This window comes from Xiphias gladius, chromosome 15 (assembly GCF_016859285.1).
Source record: "Xiphias gladius isolate SHS-SW01 ecotype Sanya breed wild chromosome 15, ASM1685928v1, whole genome shotgun sequence".
Classification (NCBI taxonomy): Eukaryota; Metazoa; Chordata; class Actinopteri; order Istiophoriformes; family Xiphiidae; genus Xiphias; species Xiphias gladius.
In genome coordinates, this window is record NC_053414.1 from 4,269 (window position 1) to 8,729 (window position 4,461).

A 4,461-nucleotide genomic window follows, 5' to 3' on the forward strand; every position below is an offset into this window, starting at 1 on the left:
TTAATGAGCGAACCACATGAAATACTGTTGAGTTCTTTTATGTTGTAGAGATGGTTTTGTAGTGATATGCATCATTACACTTGTCTGCAATACATTGTGTATTTTATTGTGTTGTGTTTTATTTTTATTATGTATATTGATTTTGTTTTGTACTTTTTACATGGTATGTTGTATAATGCTTAAGAGAGACTGTCTGTCACAGAAGAGGAATTCAAAAAAAAATGTTGATGATGATGTGAAGTCAAGGACCAAAAAGTTACCACAGTTCATCCTGGGGGGAACGTGAACGTCTGAAACTATTTATATGTGAATATTTGTTGAGATATTTGAGCAAAAAAGAGAAGAAAGGAAGAGACAGTCATGTTGATGTGAACATGAGAGAAACACTTGGTGGAGCTGAAACATGATCCTGGTTCATCATTTGGACTCGTTCACCTCAGCTGACACATTCAACAGCAGACAGGTTTTTGTACCAGTCTGTTTCACTGTGAGAGGAAAGTACTACTTCATCTTTGGCTCTGGAACTAAACTGTATGTAAAAGGTAAGAATCTACATTTATTTTCCTTCAGTTGTTTTACTGAAGAAGTTTAAAATGTGTTTTCAGTCAGTTTCTGCTGCTTCAGACTTTACATGTTAGTTTTTTCATAGTTAGTACAAAGTTCCTTATGCAGCCGCTCTGAAATGGAAAGGTTGGATAATTTGTGAAAAGATGTTTAAATCTCACTGCACAGCAGAAGGAATTCTTTATTTCTGCTCGAGGTAAAAAGTTCTGATATTGTGAGTGCAATCTGAATCAGCTGCTGCTGAATGAATCATCAGACGTCTTCTCTCTCCTGAAATCAATTCATTTTTAGACAAATGACTGTGGAGGATTTTCCTGCTCAGTTGACTTTTTGTACAAAATTTAGAGTTGATCAAAGTGAATTTCAGTGATGAGCAGAATTCTTCACATTCAGTCTAATTCATAAAAGTAAAATGTTTCCTAAACGTTCATTTTGTTCACGGGAAATGATATTTCTAAAGTTTCTGGAGGTAAATACATTAAATGAACACAGTTGTTTTCTGATAATAGATTTATTCTGTATGAAATATTGGGAAAAAATTACGTTTTATATTCAACATTACATAAAAGTTGTTTGATGTTAAATGATCAAGAGAGTGTCAATTAAATATAATTAATAGACTGAAAAGACATTTTCTGTTCATGCAGTATATCAGCATGATGATGTACAATATATAAATCTATATTACCAAGGTAAAATTCACAGTAAATACATGTTTCAGGTTAAAACTGTATATTTAATGATTGTAATGTCTCTTTATTTAATGGTGAATGTGTTTTTTTGTGTAAGATATATTAACAATAAGGTGAAATATATTTGGCATTATCTCAAGAGAAATAGGCTATATGTTATTTTTATTATATTTGTTTTCTGTTGTTTCTATGACTGGAAATATTTTTTGCAAAATGTAGAATTTAAAGTAGCTTTTGTGGTTTAATGTAGAATTTGTTCAAAATTATAAGAGGTTAAATTTTAAGTGTACATTTTCATCATGACATTATGAAAAAATTATTTATTTGACACAAAATGGAATATATACATATGTATATACATATATATATGTGTGTGTGTGTGTTTAATGTTTAGAGACATTCTACTTGTGTAGCTACGAGAAAATACAAAAACACGCTCAAACTTCTTTATTTAAAATCAAACATATATGACCAAACTATATCATGGTCAATGTTTCAGGAATAAAATCTTGTGATATTATTCATATTGTGAAATCTGCCGTTAACACTGTTTATCTCACGACTGTCATTGTATGTTAAATAATGCTAAGTGTGTCTTTTGTAAAAGATATAGTTAAAATATTGAAAACATCCTAATATAATATTATGATGACACATATATTCCGAGCTTATGATTTATAAAAGTGAAACATGAATCTAAAGAATTGAACTGCTGTTGCCATCTTTAACTTCCTTTAGCTTCCTCTTCTTTCTCTGATCGTAGACATAATATACAACCATGATATATAGCACAGTAAATATATGTGGAGGTGAATCCAGTGCATGTGCTGAACTTTGTGCTGTATTGATGAGTAGTTTAGTGACCAGAGTCCATGTAGTTTCCAGGATCAGACTGAATGCAGTGCAGTGCTGGAAGCTGCTGCTGACTGTGTGAATGTGTGTCTGTGCTGCTTGTTGCTGCTGTCACGCTTCAGATGAGCCGGTAGTGAAGCCTGTGGTGAGCGTGTACCCAGCAGCATCCAGAGCCCACCTGGAGGAAGAGCTCCCTGCTGTGTCTGGCCTCAGACATGTCTCCTCCTCTGGTCCAGTTCTCCTGAAAAGACAGAAGCAGGATGGTCCTCTGGAGGAGCTGCCCCTGCTGAGGGAGAGCAGCTGGAGCTCACAGGGTCGGATCGCGCCGCTGCCTTGCTGATTCATCAGCCAGAGAACAGCACCTATAAATACCGCTGCTACGTCAGGCACGAGGGGGGCACAGTGGAGGCCCAGACAGAACAAGGTAATGAAGGCTGGGTGACTGTGTTCAGCAGTGATTCAGCTTCACGTGGAGACACTGTCAAAGACAGCAGAGCAGCAGAGGACTGACTGATTTCTCACTGCAACGCCAAACATTTGAATCCTTTTCTGTTTCAGAGGTTCCAGCTCCAGCAGCCTCCTGTCCTCCAGAGAGAGAGCCACCTGCCCTGCCAGCTGTGCAGCAAGCTGACGGTAAGATCCCCTGCTGCCTCTCTGCATGGACAGCTCCAATGTTCTGCTGCAGTTAGGGCTGCATATCAGTCTGTTCACCCTCTGCACATCCCTGAGGGATTTAAACCCACACTCTTCGATTCTGTTAGAGTTTCCAACAGCACAACAAATCCCAGTAACAGAGCCTTCACATCACCATTCTGACTAATAACACGTGTTGGGGGCTCTATACTAAATGTGGGGCTTTGAGGGTCCTAATAACAACTTGAGGGACTATATCTTAAAGTTCCACTAATTAATATTTCTGTATGACGAATGAATCGAATGACTCTGTGTAAGGTGAAAGGTCAGAGATGACTTTTTCACTAGTTGTGGAGTTCTTCTGCCCCCAAGTGGCTGCAAAAAGAAAATCAATGAATCCAACTTCAAACTCATAATAATCAGATTTTCTTATATTTGCACTTTCCATTTGTTTCTGGAGTTACTTTAATTGTCATAAACACTTAGCAGAACAAGGTAATGAAGTCTTGGTGACTGTGTTCAGCAGTGGTTCAGCTTCATGTGGAGACGCTGTCAAAGACAGCAGAGCAGCAGAGGACTGACTGATTTCTTTTTTCATCCCTTTCTATTTCAGTGGTTCCCCTGGATCCTCTCCAGCGTCAGTGCAGGGTGAAGCTGTTCTGTCTGCTGTACACAGCGCTGATAGTGAAGAGTCTGGTGTACTGCTGTGGACTCTCTCTGATCAGGATCCTCAGAAACAAGGGACCATCCACCAGTGGCACACATGCCGACTGACTGTTTTCTGCTTTTCTGCCTTTTCTCACCATCAGTTCATCTCATCTACTCATTGCTCAGGAGTCAGAAGTGCACAGTCTAGATTCAGTCATCCGAAATACATACACATGTATATTTGCAGTTCCTCAGTGGGAATTCTGTGTTTGAGTGTTATTTTGATACACCTTTTTACAATATTTCCAATGCTACATTCTGACTTGTGCGATAATAGAAATTTAAGCTGAATCATTAGCTGCTTGGTAGATTTTGTCTTACTCACAGTATTTTTTTCAATACATTCTGCAGGGTTTAGGTTTGTCAGATGTATTCACTGTAAACGTCTCAATAAACCGAAAAATCAGTGTGTTTGTTCTTTATAATCATCATGTATTTTATTGATTTCAAACAGAAAATGTGCTTCATTGGCAAGTTTGTTGAAATATACAAGTAACTTGACTCTGGTTATAAGTAGCTCTTAATATACTTTCACATAATGTCAAAAACAAACTGACAGGATGATATAAATATAGGCACACAGCTAAAAAAAACGCATAGCGACACTACAAAACATAAGCAAACATAAACATGTAGTTATTTTATGTAAACCAGTGGCTGTGGGTGTACCACCAGGCTCAGTGCTGGGTCCCCTGATCATTTAGGTTGTAAATTAATCATCTTTTATAACTGTGTCATAGTGGACGTCAAACTCTATGCTGATGAAACAATGGTTTACGACCATGAACAATCAGCAGATGGAGCTGCTTTAAAACTACACTTGTTATAAAAATGATCACACAGCAGCTTGATCAGTCGAGGCTGAAGTTTAAATGTTGAAAACGATGGGTTTGTTTATTTTGTTTCAGAAAACCCAAATACAACTTCAGTTTCACATTTCTATCATTAGAAAAAATGTTTGGTATAGTTACTGATTATGAGTGAACTAAGATTTATATTTATCTAACACGTT

The 4,461-nt window shown here is 37.3% G+C and overlaps 1 pseudogene; it reads left to right on the forward strand.

Moving 5' to 3' along the window:
• The first annotated feature begins 259 nt into the window (after positions 1–259).
• On the forward strand, positions 260–3,691 carry LOC120800120 (annotated as a pseudogene).
• Positions 3,692–4,461: the final 770 nt, after the last annotated feature.